Raw genomic sequence first — 17,349 nt, 5'->3', positions numbered from 1 at the left:
TGGTAAAACCCCATCTTTACTAAAAATACAAAAATTAGCCAGGTGTGGTGAAGGGCGCCTGTAACCCCAGCTACTCAGGAGGCTGAGGCAGAACCGATTGAACCCAGGAGGCGGAGGTTGCAGTGAGCCGAGAGTGTGCCATTGCACTCCAGCCTGGGTGACAAGGGCAAGACTCCGTCTCAAAAAAAAAAAAATTAGCTGGATGTGGTGGCACATGCCTGTAATCCCAGCTACTGGGGAGGCTGAGGCAGGAGAATCACACGGATCCAGTGGGAGGAGGTTGCAGTGAGCCATGATCATGCCACTTCACTCCAGCCTGGGCGAAAAAGCAAAACTCTGTCTCAAAAAAAATTTTTTGCTACAGGATCCAGAAGAAAGCCACAGCATCCCATATTTGTTACAGGTACCTGAGGGCTATAGTAGACTACTATAATAAACATGAGCAGGGCATGGTGGTTCACATCTGTAATCCCAGTACTTTGAGAGGCCATGGTGGGAGGATCCCTTGAGGCCAGGAGTTCAAGACCATTCTGGGCAACATGGTGAGAACTTGTCTCCACAAAATTAAAAAGTTAGCCAGGTATGGTGGCATGCATCTGCAGTCCCAGCTACTCAGGAGGCTGAGATGGAAGGATTGCTTAAGCTAGGAGGCTTAGTGATCTGTGTGACAGTGCCACTGCACTCCAGCCTGGGTGACAAAGTGAGACCCTGTCTCAAAAAAAAGGAACATAAAGAAATAGAATATGGATGAGGTTTGGTGTACTCCTCAAAGAAGCCCAGGCGTATGGCTACTTAGTTATGGTGTGTCATCAAACACCTGAAGCCGCAGTGGCTCTAGTGTTGTAGGAGATAGCCACCCACGGGCACTCCCTTACCATCTGCTGAGGTTCTGTGGCTCCCAAATGGACCAGAGCAGAGAAGTATCATGTGACTCCATTTTCCTACTGTGCTAAGATCCCTGCTCTTTCTGATCATCCTTTTCTCTGGGCCACTTGGACCCAGGCTGGGACTCCACACTTCCTGGCCCTTCACTTGCTCACAGGCGGCACTCTTCTTCCCCTTCCCAGTCAGGGGTGACAGTGCTGCAACAGAGCATTGGCCATGAGACTGGAGAATGCTGCTTCCCTCCAGAGCAGCTCTGACTAAGGTGAGCATTGGCATTGCCTGACAACCGTGACTTCCCTGTGCTCAAAGTCAAAGTACTTCCTTTTTTTCTTCCATAATGTATTGCGATGTTATCAATATTAAATAAAATACTCATTTCATCATTTGCTTCTGTTCATGTTTTCTTGAATAAGTCCTCAATTTTCTTTCCAAAATGTTGCATGCCACACTTGAGGCAAGCTAAGAACATTCATCTATAGCAACGTATATGCTCAATACATGCTGTGTGATTCTAGTGGTTTTTTCACAGCCTTCTACAAGTTTTTGGAAAATGCCTGTCATGGTGACCTTCATGCATCTTCAACCCAAAGGCTTTCTCGCACCTCGCAGAGCCCAGTGATGGGCCCTCCGGCTCCACCACCGCCACACCTGCCACACCGCCACACCACACCCGCATGACTGTTGGCTCTTCACGCTTCTTCCTCCCTCGCTGGCGCTGGTGCGGGTCGGGAAAGTCAAAGTACTTTCTAAGGCTCAGAGTTCTCTATCTAGAAAGTATTGAAATCCACTACATTGTATGCTTAACTGAAAAGCTGGTTACTCAAAGCCTCTAGCTTTCTCAGAAATGCTGATTTAACCATAAAATTTCAGAACAACAAATAAGCCAGAAATTTCCATACAGATAGGCTGTTCATTACTTTTATATGAAGTTAGGTGACTCTTAAGTGAATTCAAAGGCCAAATCTTTGAAATTCAAATAATGGACTTGCAAGTTACTAGAGCTTCCATCGCAAAATCCATAAAATAAATAACACAGTTAATTATACTTCATTTACACTTAGTTTTTGACAATACATTTTCAGCATTTGCTGATGCAGCATAAGGTTGCTTTTGTTTACTTCTTCACAACTGAACATGCAGTCAAGCAGCTTAGTCCAACAAGCTGTAATTTGAGAGTAAGGAGTCGTAACTTTTGGCATGCCAAATTCATACTCCTTATATTCTCTTAAGAAATAAAATTTAGGCTGGGCGCGGTGGCTCAAGCCTGTAATCCCAGCACTTTGGGAGGCCGAGGCGGGTGGATCACGAGGTCAAAAGATCGAGACCATCCTGGTCAACACGATGAAACCCCATCTCTACTAAAAATACAAAAAATTAGCTGGGCATGGTGGCGTGTGCCTGTAATCCCAGCTACTCAGGAGGCTGAGGCAGGAGAATTGCCTGAACCCAGGAGGCGGAGGTTGCGGTGAGCCGAGATCGCGCCATTGCACTCCAGCCTGGGTAACAAGAGCAAAACTCCGTCCCAAAAAAAAAAAAAAAAAGAAATAAAATTTATAGCCAGGCCTGGTGGTGTGTACCTGTAGTCCCAGCTACTCAAGAGGCTGAGGTGGAAAGATGCCTTGAGCCCAGGAGGTTGAGGCTGCGGTGAGCCATGATCATGCCAGCTACCTGGAAGCCTGAGGCAAAAGGATCCTTTGAGCCCAGGAATTCAAGGTCGCAGTGAGTTATGATTATACCACTGTACTTCAGCTTATGTAACAGAATGAGACCCTGTCTTAAAAAAAAAAAAGTAGAAGTGAACACAACTGACATGCAACTTCTGGGTTGTGTCCCTTAATGGATAACATGCTTTTTGCTCTACTTTGCCTTCTCCCATCTTGCTGCCTGGAACTCAGACATGGCGACAAACCCTCTAGGACCAAGCAGATGAGGCTAATATTTTAGGGACACTTGAACAGCAGCATCGAAGAACCAACATATCAGCATTATCTGAGAAAGGAATCAGACTATTAAATGAGAAATAAAATTCTTTTTTATTTATTTTTTATTGTTTTTGGGCTCTGGGGCACGTGTGCACGTCCTGCATCCTGCAGGATCCTTGCATAGGTACATACATGCCATGTTGGTTCACTGTCTCCATCCCCCTGCCCCCACCATTGTCTACATCATGCATTTCTCCAGGTGTTAGCCCTCCCCCTCCTCCCCGTACTCGCCACCGCTGTGCCTCCATCCCCTCCCCTCCCCTCCACCCCATAACCTAGCCCTGTGAGTGTTGTTCCCTTCCCTGTGCCCAGGTGTTCTCATTGTTCATCACCTGCCTATGAGTGAAAACATACAGTCTTTGGTTTTCTGTTCTTGTGTCAGTTTGCTGAGAATGACGGTTTCTAGGTTCATCCATGTCTCTACAAAGGACACGACCTCATCGATTTTTATGGCTGCATAGTATTCCATGGTGTATATGTGCCACATTTTTTTTGTCCAGCCTATCATTGATGGGCATTTGGGTTGATTCCAGATCTTTGCTATTGTAAATAGCACCACAATGAACATGCGTGTGCATGTGTCTTTATGATAGAACAATTTATAATCCTTTGGGTATATACCCAGTAATGGGATTGCTGGGTCAAATGGAATTTCTATTTCTAGATCCTTGAGGAATCACACAATGTCTTCCACAATGGTTGAACTAATTTACATTCCCACCCAACAGTGTAAAAGCGTTCCTTTTTCTCCACATCCTCTCCAGCATCTGTTGTCTCCAGATTTTTTAATGATCACCATTCTAACTGGCATGAGATGGTATCTCAATGTGGTTTTGATTTGCAGTTCTCTAATGACCAATGATGATGAGCATTTTTTCATATGTTTGTTGGCCTCATATATGTCTTCTTTTGTAAAGTGTCTGTTCATATCCTTTGCCCACTTTTGGATGGGCTTGTTTGTTTTTTTCCTGTAAGTCTACTTTCGTTCTTTGTAGATTCTGGATATTTGCCCTTTGTCAGATGGGTAGATTGTGAAAATTTTTTCCCATTCTGTTGGTTGCTGGTCTACTCTAATGATTGTTTCTTTTGCTGTGCAGAAGCTCTTAAGTTTAATTAGGTCCCAATTGTCTATTTGGCTTTTGTTTCCATTGCTTTTGGTGTTTTAGTCAGGAAGTCCTTGCCTATGCGTATGTCCTGAATGGTTTTGCCTAGGTTTTCTTCTAGGGTTTTTAGGGTGTTAGTTCGTATGTTTAAATCTTTAATCCATCTGGAGTTAATTTTTGTATAAGGTGTTAGGAAGGGGTCCAGTTTCAGCTTCCTGCATATGGCTAGTCAGTTTTCTCAACACCATTTATTAAACAGGGAATCCTTTCCCCATTGCTTATTTTTGTCCAGTTTGTCAAAGATCAGATGGCTGCAGATGTGTGGCGTTGCCTCCAAGATATAGACCTTCTGTTCCATTGGTCTCTATCTCTGTTCTGGTACCAGTACCATGCTGTTTTGATTACACTAGTCTTATAGTATAGTTTGAAGTCAGGTAGTGTGATGCCTCCAGCTTTGTTCCTTTTGCTTAGGGTTGTCTTGGCTATGCGGGCTCTCTTTTCGTTCCATATGAAGTTTAAAATGATTTTTCCAGTTCTGTGAAGAAGGTCAATTGTAGCTTGTTGGAGATAGCATTGAATCTATAAATTACTTTGGGCAGTATGGCCATTTTCACAATATTGATTCTTCCTAACCATGAGCATGGAATGTTTTTCCATCTGTTTGTGTCCTCTCTTATTTCCTTGAGCAGTGGTTCATAGTTCTCCTCGAAGAGATCTTTTACCTCCTTTGTTAGTTGTATTTCTAGATATTTTATTCTCTTTATAGCAATTGTAAATGGGAGTTTGCTCATGATTTGTCTCTCTGTCTGTCTGTTATTGGTGTATAGGAATGCTTGTGATTTCTGCACATTGATTCTGTATCCTGAGACTTTGCCGAAGTTGCTTATCAGCTTAAGGAGGTTTTGGGCTGAGATGATGATGTCTTCTAAATACATGATCATGTCATCTGCAAATAGAGACAATTTGACTTCTTCTTTTCCTAATTGAATGCCTTTATTTCTTTTTCTTGCCTGATTGCTCTGGCTAGAACTTCCAATACTATATTGAATAGGGGTGGTGACAGAGGGCATCCTTCTCTAGTGCCAGCTTTTAAAGGGAATGCTTCTAATTTTTGCCCATTCAGTATGATATTGGCTGTGGGTTTGTCATAAATAGCTTTTATTGTTTTGAGATATATTCCATCAATCCCTAGTTTATTGAGAGCTTTTAGCATAAAGTGCTGTTGAATTTTGTCGAAGGCCTTCTCTGCATCTATTGAGATAATCATGTGGTTTTTGTCTTTGGTTCTGTTTATGTGGTGAATTACGTTTATAGATTTGCCTATGTTGAACCAGCCTTGCATCCCCAGTATGAAGCCTACTTGATTGTGGTGGATAAGATTTTTGATGTGCTGTCAAATTCGGTTTGCCAGTATTTTATTGAAGATTTTTGCATCAACGTTCTTCATGGATATTGGCCTGTAGTTTTCTTTTTTAGTTGTGTCTCTGCCAGATTTTGGTATCAGGATGATGTTGGTTTCATAGAAAGAGTTAGGCAGGTCCTCCAACGAAGTTCGTGCGAAGCTTCCTATTATGGCTTCCAGCGGGGTCCCGGTGAGCACTGCCAGCTCGGCTAATGAAACCCCCGAAATACCGGACAACGTGGGAGATTGGCTTCGGGGTGTCTACCGCTTTGCCACTGATAGGAATGACTTTCAGAGGAACTTCATTCTCAATTTGGGACTCTTTGCTTCGGGAGTTTGGCTGGCCAGGAACTTGAGTGACATTGACCTCATGGCACCTCAGCCAGGGGTGTAGCCAAGTGGACAAATGGAATCCTGTGCTGAACCTGAGCCTTCCAGAAAACAACCTACAATCTTTGACCATCACAAGATGTGCCCTGATGGCAGCTGAAGTTTGATTCAGATGGACACTTTCCTTTTCCTTATCCCTGCCTAGCTTCCTTTTGTTCCCTGAGTCCATGCAGAATTCCATTCTCTGGTCAGCAGACAAGTTTAAGCTAAAGTATTGCCTCTGTTCTGTAAAGTTCTGTACAAAGTTTCTAAGCTTCTCCAGGTGGTGATCTTTGTTCTTGTCCTGAGAAATAACAATGCTGTTTTAACAAACATTTGAAATAAATACTGCACACACATACAAAAAAAAAAAAAAAGAAAGAAAGAGTTAGGCAGGATTCCCTCTTTTTGTATTGTTTGGAATAGTTTCAATGGGAGCGGTACCACCCCCTCTTTGTATGTCTGGTAGAATTCAGCTGTAAACCCATCTGGAGCTGGACTTTTTTTGGTTGGTAGGCTAATAATTGCTGCCTCAACTTCAGACCTTGTTACTGGTCTATTCAGGATTTCAACTTCTTCTTGGCTTAGTCTTGGGAGTGTGCAAGTGTCCAGGAATTCATCCATTTCTTCCAGATTTACTGGTTTATATGCATAGAGTTGTTTGTAGTAATCCCTGATGGTAGTTCGTATTTCTGAGGAATCAGTGGTGATCTCCCCTTTATCGTTTTTCATTGCATCTATTCGATTCTTCTCTCTTTTCTTTTTTATTAGTCTAGCTAGCAGTCTGTCTATTTTGTTTATCTTTTCAAAGAAGCAGCTCCTGGGTTTATTGATTTTTTGAAGGGTTTTTTTGTGTCTCTATCTCCTTCAGTTCTGCTCTGATCTTAGTTATTTTTTTTCTTCTGCTTGCTTTTGAGTTTTTTTGATCTTGCTCCTCCACTTCTTTCAATTTTGATGATAGGGTGTCGATTTTAGATCTTTCTTTGTTTCTTATGTGGGCATTTATTGCTATAAATTTCCCCCTAGACACTGCTTTAAATGTGTCTCATAGGATCTGGTACATTGTGTCTTCATTCTTGTTGGTTTCAAAGAACGTTTTTATTTCTGCCTTCATTTCATTGTTTATCCATTGGTCCTTCAGGAGCAAGTTGTTCAGTTTCCATGTGATTGTTTGGTTTTGAGTGTTTTTCTTAATCCTGAGTTCTAATTTGATTGTGCTGTGGTCTGAGAGACTGTTTGTTATGATTTCTGTTCTTTTGCATTTGCTGAGGAGTGATTTACTTCAATTACGTGGTCAATTTTGGAGTAAGTGCAATGTGGTGCTGAGAAGAATGTGTATTCTGTGGATTTGGGGCAGAGAGTTCTGTAAATGTCCCACAGAAATGAACCCGGCACCTCATTTGGAACCGTGAAGTCCTCCAGCCCTCTGCATCTCATTCACTGGGAGCTGCATTCTGGCACTGGCTTCTCTCGGCCATCTTCCTTTTTTATTATTTTTAAAACTCTATCCGTGTGTGACAGATTAGAGAAATAAAATTCTATTCTGTTTAAATTTGTGTTGGTCTTTGTTAAAGTAGCTAAATCTTTATCCTGATTAAAATATCTTGCAATTTCAATGTCACATTTACAATTCATGTGTTTTTTGGTTACTAATTGCTATTTCATGTTCACTAATTGTTACAGAGTATTTAAGGCAAGGAGCAATAAAACATTCAAAGAATTATACAAATTTCTGTACAAAGAGAGATAACTTTACTAAAATTGGTGGACATTAACATGAAGCAATAGTTTTAAATGGTCGTTATATCACCTAATTATAAAAGTCCTAACCCAATGAGCAAATCCTTTTCTCAAGGACTTGTGAGTAGCAGCAAATGCTGCCTACTCATAAAGAACATTAACACAGTCTGGAAGCAGAGTGTGTCTAAATTCTGAATTTGGTTTTTGCTCTTTTGGAGCAGCTAGGGCAAAGGCTAGAAGAAAGATTCCAATCATTAATAATAAGTAATTTCTTGGGGCTAAATTTTATTAGCAGATGTTATCCAAGTATGCTAAAACTATATTTAATAGTCTGTTGAGTTTCAGGTTTGTTTTTATTTTGGGGGTTTTTTTGAGACAGAGTCTCACTCTGTTGCCCAGGCTAGAGTGCAGTGGTGCAATCTCAGCTCACTGCAACCACCGCCTCCCAGGTTCAAGCTATTCTCCTGCCTCAGCCTCCTTAGTAGCTGGGGCTACAGGTGCATGCCACCATATCCAGTTAATTTTTGCATTTTTAGTAGAGATGAGGTTTCACCATGTTGCCTAGGCTGGTCTCAAACCCCTGACCTCAAGTGATCTACCTGCCTCAGCCTCCCAAAGTACTGGAATTACAGGCATAAGCCACTGCACCTGGCCTTGAGTTTCAGTTTTAAAGTTAGCTAAGAATAGTGTGTTCATAAGAAATATGTTCAAAGTAAGTGTTCATAAGAGATATGTTCAAAAAGTTCAAAAAAAAACTGAGATTGTTGTAATTAAGAGCTCTTCCAGAAAGTAGATTGCCATTAGATGCAAATTTCCATTCATAAATAACTCAGCTAGAGAACTGAGAAATTTAGTTTTGAGTCATTCCCTTAGAATTATAAATACAAGGAAGAAGTGAAGAAAAAGAGAAGTAACCTTGAAATAAAGAGCACTAGTACCTAGAGGTTTTATATCTTTGTGATGCCCAACATGACCATAATTTCTTTTTTTTTTTTTTTTTTTTTTAAGATGGAGTCTGGCTCTGTCACCCAGGCTGGAGTGCACTGGTGCAATCTCGACTCGCTGCAACCTCTACCTCTTGAGTTCAAGCAATTCTTCCGCCTCAGCCTCCCATGTAGCTGGGACTACAGGTGTATGCCACCATGCCCAGCTAAATTTTTGTATTCCTAGCAGAGACAGGGTTTTACCATGTTGGTCAGACTGGTCTCAGACTCCTGACCTCCAGTGATCCACCTGCCTTGACCTCCCTAATTGCTGGTATTACAGGCATGAGCCACCAAGCCCAGTCAATGACCATAATTTCTATTTCTACTATAGCTACCACAAATAAAAGAAGTAGTATTATTAAGAGAAGCTGGGTGCAGTGGCTTATGCTTGTAATCTCAGCACTTTGGGAGGCTGAGGTGGAAGGAATGGTTGAGCCCAGGAGTTTGAGACCAGCTTGGGAAACATAGGGAGACCCTGCCTCTATAAAAATTTTAAAAAAATTAGTCAGGTGTTATGTCATGCACCTGTGGTCCCAGCTACTTGGGCAGCTGAGAAAGGAGGATTACTTGGGCCTGGGAGGTTGAGGCTGCTGTGAGCCATGATTGCACCACTGCACTCCAGCCTGGGTGACAGAGAAAGACCCTCTCTCAAAAAAAAATCAAATAAAATAATAAAAAAGAAAAATAGAAAAAGAAATGTGTATTTCTAGTCCTTACAATTTTCTTTGTTGTTGTTGTTATTGTTGCTTCGACTTAGGATTTCACTCTGTCACTCAAGTCGTAGTGCAGTGGTGCCATCACAGTTCACTGCAGCCTCGACCGCCACAGGCTCAAGTGATCCTCCTATCAGACTCCCGAGTAGCTGGGGGACTACAGGCGTGCACCACCATGCCCAGCTATTTTTTTTTTGTACTCTGTAGAGACAGAGTTTTGCCCTGTTGTCCAGGCTGGTCTTGAACTCCTGAGCTCAAGCCGTCTGCCCACCTCAGCCTCCCAAAGTGCTGGGATTACAGATGTGAGCCACCTTGCCCAGCCTAGTGCTTATAATTCTCTTCAGGCCACCAAATTAGGTGAGAGTGGTAAGAATACAGGATACCTGAATGTTGCTGAAAGTGAGATAAATCACATCTTAGAGAACATTCAGGGAACATCTGGGAGAAGCCATGAGAACATTCAGCTTTACAAATCATCATTAGTCCTAAATTAATGACAGCAATCTCATTTCAAAGTGAGGATTAGTAATAATGAGCTAACTTTTCTCAGTTTCTCTATTTTCACTAATGGGACAGTGATCACCATGTCACTTAGTCACAGAGGATTACACACCCACGATTCTTCCCTCTGCTTTATCCCGCTTCTTACTGTCACTGCTTATTGCCATTCATTGTCAGCCTTTCTCTTCATTCCCACCCTGAATGAATTTAGGTACTTGGGGTACCTCACGTCTTAGACCACTGAGATAGCCTTCTTTGAACCCACCTTCCAATGCCACATTCACTAATTCATTCAATACATGTTTACATGACTAGACGCTGCAGTAAGAGCTATGAGTACCATGTTATACAAGTAAGACACCCTTCCTGCCCCAGTAGAGCACATGTTCTAGCAAGGGATGCTGGCAAACTAGCTTTATTACATCCTTGTCCTCAAAGACTACAGAATAGTCCCGGCTCTTATTCTATGTTATTAACTGAAGTGTTTCTTCCCATCCACAAATTCATATTTTGAAGTCCTAACCCCCAATGTGACTATATTTGGAGATACAGAGTCTTTAAGGAGGTAATTAAGTTTAAATGAGTTCATAAGGGTGGAACCCTAATCTGACACCACTGACGTCCTCATAGGAAGAGGAAGAGACCCCAGGGAACTCTCTTTCTCTCTTTCTCTCCAAGGACACACGGAGGAAAGGTCATGTGAGGACATGGCAAGAAGGCAGCCATCTGCAAGCCGAGGAGAGAGGCCAGAAGAAACTAATCCTGGCGGCATCTTGATCTTGGACTTCCAGCCTCCAGAACCGTGAGGAAATCAATGTCTGCTGTTTAAGCCGCTGTGGTATTCTGTTACGGCAGCCCGAGTTAATACATCCTGTTACTCTTGTTCACACCAGACTTAGGCACTATTCTCTATTACCAACCCTCACCTCTTGTTAAGTAAACTTCTCCAAAGGCGTATAACTTATATTCTTCTCCTCCTCCTCCTCCTTCTCCTTTTTTTTTGAGACAGGGTCTGGCTCTGTCACCCAGGCTGGAATGCAATTGCATGATCTTGGCTCACTGCTGCCTCAACCTGCCATACTCAAGTGACTCTACCACCTCAGCCTCCCAAGTAGCTGGGACCACAGGTGCAGCCACTACCACGCCCAACTAATTTTTTTTATTTTTTATAGAGGCAGGGTTTCACCCATGTTTCTTAGGCTGGTCTCGAGCTCCTGGGCTTAAGCAATCCTTCATCTCAGCCTCCCAAATGTGCTGGGATTCCAGGCATGAGCCACTGTATCAACTTTTTTTTTTTTTTGGTACAGAGTCTCACTCCATAGCCCAGGCTAGAATGCAGTGATTCAATCTCAGCTCCAGCCTTGACTTCCCAGGGGCTCAGGTGATCCTCCTACCTCAGCCTCCCCAGTAGCTAGGACTATAAGTGCACACCACCACACCTGGCTAACTTTTTGTATTTTTTGTAAAGACAGAGTCTCCCTATGTTGCCCAGCCTAGTCTCAAACTCCCAGGTTCAAGTGACCCGCCCTCCTTGGCCTCCCCAAGTGTTGGGATTACAGGTGTGAGCCACTGCATCTGATCAATAGGGAGTGTTCTAATTTTAGCTGTAGACAAAGTACACACTCCCTGCACTTTGGGAAGGTGAGGCAGAAGAACTGCTTGAGACCAGGAGTTTGAGACCAGCCTGGAAAACATAGCAAGACTTCATCTTTTTTTTTTTTTTTTTTGAGACAGAGTCTTGCTGTGTCACCAGGAGCCAGGCTGGAGTGCAGTGGTGCAATCTCAGCTTACTGCAATCTCGTTGTCCTGGGTTCAAGCAATTCTCCTGCCTTAGCCTCCCAAGTAGCCAGGACTACAGGCGCATGCCACCATGCCCAGCTAATTTTTTTTTTTTTTGTATTTTTTAGTAGAGATGGGGTTTCACCATGTTGGCCAGGATGGTCTCGATCTCTTGACCTTGTGATCCACCCGCCTTAGCCTCCCAAAGTGCTGGGATTACAGGCATGAGCCACCGCAGCCAGCAGCAAGACTTCATCTTTACAAAAAATTTTTTAAACTAGCCAGTTGTGGTGGTGCACACCCATAGTCCCAGTTACTCAGGAGGCTACAGCAGGAGGATCACTGGACCCCAGGAGGTCAAGGCGGCAGTGAGCTGTGAAGGCACCACTGCATTCCAGCCTAGGTAAGGCCCTGTCTCTGAAAAATAGGAAAAGGAGGGAAGTGTGAGATATAACGGTAGTGGTCCATAGCAATTCTGAAATGCAACTCAGCGCATACTGGAAGTTCCTTGATTAGGTTTTGATGTATGGAAATAATTTTCTGTGGATCTTGGCTCCACCCTCTGTGCTCCTGGTTCTGCCTTCTGAGTCTCCCTTCCTTTTTCATGAAAGATATAAAGTTGGAAGCTTAGTGGTTTTCTTATGCTGCTTCTGGCTGATAGAATTTTGGAAGTCCAATGCCTTCATTTGCTACTCTCTCTGTCCCTTTCACTCAAAACTGGCAGTGTTTCTTGGCGATACAATTTTCTTGAAAACTTTGTGGGATTTCTGTGAATTTCATTTGAGTTCACTCCATTGGATAAAAGCCACATCCAAAGAACTGATCTAGGTAAGATCTTTTTCTACCTTGGGCTCCTGTTGATTTTGCTGAGGAACAGTGTCCTTAAACTTCCTAGAAGACCTATGGTTTCATTGAAAAGGTCCTTGAGACACATTCTTCATCTCTTTCAAGGGCTTTTTATGTAACTAAATACTGATTCTTTCATCCTTCTGAGATTTTAACAGAAGGCTATATAGTTACACCTCCAACATTTCCTCTACCATCTGCCATTCGCTGTTTTCTTTCTTTCTTTCTTCCTCTTTCTCTTTCTTTCTTCCTCTTTCTCTTTCTCTCTCCCTTTTTTTCTCTCTCCCTTTCTTTCACTCTCCCTTTCTTTCTCTCTCCCTTTCATTCTTTCTTTCTTTCTCTTTCTTCTTTTTTTTTTTTTGAGACAGGGTCTTACTCTGTTGCCCAGGCTGGAGGGCAGCGGCGCAATCATAGCTCCTCATAGTAGTCTCAAACTCCTGGGCTCAAGAGATACCTCCCACCTTAGCCTCCCAAGTAGCTGGGATTACAGATGCTCACTACCACATCCAGCTAATTTTTATTTTTTGTAGACATGAGTCTTGCTATGTTGCCCAGGCTAGTCTCAAACTCCTGGACTCAAGAAATCATCCCATCTCACCCTCCCAAAGTGCATGATTATAGACATGAGCCACCATACCCAGCCTCTCTGCCATTTTTCTTGACAGTGCTTGGAAGCCATTTCTTATTCCAGCATATTTTCCCCTCTGAAGAGACTGAAAATTTTCAAAATCATCAAGTCCTAACTCCTTTTGTTTCATAGTTCTCTCCATTTATTTCTCTCCTCTCACATTTTACTATAAAAATTGAGAAGAAATCCAGTGGGGCCTTCAACACTTTGCTCTGAAATATCCATTCCTATATATCCAAATCCATGACTTACATGTTCTGCTTACCACATAATTGCAGGAGACATTTGACTACATTTTCCGCCATTACATAATGAAGATATATCCCTTCCTCCAGCTTCTAAAAGCATGCTCATTTCCTTTTGAACTTTGGAGTGTTTTATCCACTTTATGTCCATAAAGTCCTTTAAAGTCTTTAAAGTTTCTACTAACACTATGTTCAAGCAATTTGGACTTTATCAAGCTCCTCAAAATTATTCCAGCTTCTTACTATTCCTTGGTTTCAAAGCTACTTCCACATATTTTGGTATTTTTTATAGCATCATGGCATTCCCAGGTACCACAATACCAAATCGGTGCTCCCTCACTATGTAACAATGTTATCACAAATTTAGCAGCTTAAGACAAATACACATTTACTATCTCACAGTTTTTGTGAGTCAGGAATATGGGCACATCTGTGCCTGCTCCTGTGTTTTTGGGTCTCGCAGAAAGTGTCAGCCAGGACTGGGGAGTCATTTGATGACCAACCAGAGAGTGATCTGTTTCCAAAGGCAAGAATGCATGAGGTTGCCAGCGGGATTCCCAGTTCTTTCTGGGTCATCATGCTGAGAGTCTTGCTTCCTTGTTGACTGCTCATAGCTCAGTTCTTGCTACATGGGCCTCTTCTGATGGATATTTACTTCACCAAAGCCAGCAAGGGAAAGAGAAAATAGTCTACTAGCAAGATGGCAGCTACAATTTTATGTAACGTAATGATGGAAGTGACATCCCATCTCCTTTTGCCATATTTTTGGTTACAGCAAGCCACAAGTTCCCCACATGTGCATGGGGACAGGATTACACAGGACATAAATACTAGGAGGTAGGGGTAACCGGCAGGAATCTGAGAATCTTTTTGCCACAAAATACCAACTGATGCATTCAATTAGAGAAACAGCTTTGCACCATGTGTAAATAGCTATTAGTTTTTTTATTCACATTAACATGAATATTAACTATTCTTTCAAATATATTCTGAGCACCTACCATGTGCTAGGCATTAGCCAAGTATAGGATATGGTACAAAGATGAGCAAAACCAAACAGAGTTCCTATTCTCACGAAAATTCTAGTCAAAGGAGAGATAAAATAATCACATGAATAAATGTGAAATTATGATTTTGAAAAATACTCTGAAAGTTTATGGTACTGTGAAAATCCATAACGTGAGGAAATGACCTGATCTCGTGGTTGGGCACAGCTTCTGGGAGAAAATGACATTTCATTTGACATAATTAAAAAATGAACAGGAATAAACTAGAAAAAGCAAGGAAATAAATTCCATCCATTCAGAAGATCAAGTACAAGGGGCAGAACCTATAGAGAGCATCAAATTATTGAGGAATGAAAAGCTGGAGGAAGGAAACCAAGAGGTACCCCTAATTCTGATCACCACTTTGGGGTCTACACCCATATATCCACCTGCTTATTTGATATCTTCATCTAAATATTTTGCACTTCTCAAAATCAATGTGTAGAAAACCAATCTTGGCTTGTAAAATTTAGTTTTTTCCCAGTGTGCCCCACTTCAGTGAATGGCACCATCATCTGTAAACTGGAAGTGAGAAACCTAGGGGTCATTCTTGACAGTTCCCTCTTCTTCACTCCCTCACCAAATACAATGCACTTTCTTACTAGTTACGCAACAGGTCTCTCATAATCCAGACATACTATGTTCTTTCCTGTGCCCAAGCCTCTGCTTTTTCTGGTCCTATTCTTGGAAATTCCTCTCCATCCTCACCCGCCTTCTCTTTTTAGCAATATCCTAATTTATCCTTCAAGACTCAACCTAAACATATTGCATTTAGTGTTCCACTACATCTCTGCATAAACAGTACCTCTCTCCTCAGTGATATAAAATACTTTTCAAATACTTCATCACCCCTGTTACAGGTTGGTTGTCTGGGAAGCAGACTTTCAGACAGATCAGCAATCAGGACATTAGGAAATGCTCTTGGAACCAATGCCAGTGGAAGGAGAAGGAAGTAGGATTGGGCAGAGGGAGAGCTGAGTTGAGATGTACCAAGAGTCCTCAGCGAAGCCCATGGAGTGCTCTGAGCTGGGATGGTCCTTGGGATCTTTCCAAATTTGGTCAAGAACTCCAGGACTTTAAACTCCCCTGCCCAAGATGATCAGTCCATTGGATGTGGGTTATACCTAGAAGGAGGCATGACTTTGGCTGAGTAAGTTTTCCTGAGTAATCTCTCCCAAAGTATGACAGCTTAGGGATGTCTTCCAGATGTTTCCCAGAGTTGAGGAATAAATCCTTCATTCCTGAAATGAAGAGGAATCCAGGAAGTGCACTGCAGCATCCACCATGATTCCCAGGCTCAAATCAATTTACTAGAACCACATTCCCTTGCATTAAGGAAGGCTTCATTGTCCTCACTAGGTATATTTTCGGTGATTTGTTTGTTTTCGAGATTAGATCTCATTGTGTTTGTTGCCTGGGCTATTCACAGTGGCTAGTCATTGGTGCAATCATAGCATTCTATGAACTTGAACTCCTGGACTCAAGCATTCCTCCTGCCTCAACTTCCCAAAGTAGCCTAACTAGGTTTTGAGATTTTTGCTTCCTTAAAGCAGAGAGTTAGGATTTAATGGAAATCTGATCAAGGAATTACTGAATAAATGACCCAAGGAGACTGATTAGCCAAAAACACAAGACCTTACTTGGAAAAACAGAGCAAGCCCAGCACCGGGGCTCATGCCTGTAATCCTAGCACTTTGGGAGGCTGAGGCAGGTGGATCTCTGGAGGCCAGGAGTTCAAGACCAGCCTGGCCAACATGGTGAAACACTGTCTCTACTAAAACTACAAAAATTAGCCGGGCATAGTGGATTATGCCTGTAATTGCAGCTATTCAGGAGGCTGAAGCAGGAGAATCGCTTGAACCCCCAGGAAGCAGAAGTTGCCGTGAGCTGAGATTGTGCCATTGCACTGTAGCCTGGGCAACAGATTGAGATTGTCTCAAAAAAACAAAAACAAAACAAAACAAAAGCTCAGGACAGAGTGCAAATATCCTTTTTTTTTTCCAGACAAGGTCTCACTCTGTCACCCAGCCTGGAGTGCAGTGCCGAGATCTCAGCTCACTGCACCCTCGACTTCCCTAGGCTCAAGTGAACCTCCCATCTCAGTCTCCTGAGTACTGGGATGACAGGAGTGTGCCACCATGCCCAGTTAATTTTTCTACCTTTTAGAAAGACGGGGCTTTGCCATGTTTCCCAGGCTGGTCTTGAACTCCTCTGCTCGAGCAATCTGCCTGCCTTAGCCTCCCAAAGTGCTGGGATTACAAGCTTTGGCCACCACATCCAGCTGTCATTTAATTTTTGTCACTTAAATTACAAAGTATTTTAGTCATACAAAAAGTAGTGATAAGGAGTACCCATGTATTCATAACTCATAACCTAGTTTAAGAAAGAAAACATTATATATTTGTGGTTCCCCTGTATACTTCTCACTCATCCCATTTCTCTCCTACTCTCCCTAGAAATAATCACTATCTCGAATTTGGTGTTCATTATTCCCATGCATGGTTTTATATTCTTACCACATATATATTCCACTGAATGAGTAGACCATAACTTTTATTTCTGTTATCACTTTCATAGCCTCCAGGCGTCCCCTGGTCCCCCGCTCTGATGTTCCCTTGAGCTACAATTGATAAAATCTAGTTTTTAGTACCATGCAGATTCTTAGCTTATCTTCTGATCTCTTAAAGGAAACATCTTGGCCCTTGCAGCAACACATTTACAAAACAGCTTAGGATTCTGAGCATACTTTTGCAGGTAGTTTCATTATTTACTAATTCTTCCTTTAGTCTGAGAATAACCCTTTCCTGACTGTGTCTCCAAATTCTTGGCACACACTCATTCCCTGCTTTACCATAAAATCATTCTCCTAGGTGTGTAACTCTGTGACCCGGTAGTTTATAATGGCAAGAATCTACATTTTCAAGACCCAAGCTATCATTTTGATTTCACCAGCCGTCACATAAGCTACTTCTGCAACCAGAAAGAGGACTCTCACCAGAACCCAACCAGGCTGCCACGTGACTTGGACTACCAACTCCAGAACTCTGAGCAAAAAAAAAACTTCTGTTGTTTACGTCACTCTGTGTGTGGTATTTTGTCATGGCAGCCGTAGCAAACTAATACA

General features: G+C 42.4%; 1 long non-coding RNA gene and 1 pseudogene across 1 annotated transcript; one reads left to right on the top strand and one right to left on the bottom strand.

Annotated features, from left to right (window-relative positions):
- Positions 1-1,216: 1,216 nt before the first annotated feature.
- Positions 1,217-16,548, bottom strand: LOC116530445. The gene is made up of 3 exons (XR_004260008.1): positions 16,537-16,548; positions 14,813-14,818; positions 1,217-1,344 (listed from the first exon to the last, which is right to left on the bottom strand). It is a non-coding gene; the product is annotated as an uncharacterized LOC116530445 (long non-coding RNA).
- LOC116530429 lies at positions 5,513-5,809 on the top strand (annotated as a pseudogene).
- Positions 16,549-17,349: the final 801 nt, after the last annotated feature.

Source organism: Sapajus apella, unplaced genomic scaffold (genome assembly GCF_009761245.1).
Source record: "Sapajus apella isolate SASKATOON/1434 unplaced genomic scaffold, GSC_monkey_1.0 scaffold3, whole genome shotgun sequence".
Classification (NCBI taxonomy): domain Eukaryota; kingdom Metazoa; phylum Chordata; class Mammalia; order Primates; family Cebidae; genus Sapajus; species Sapajus apella.
This window is presented reverse-complemented; position numbering and strand designations above follow the sequence as displayed.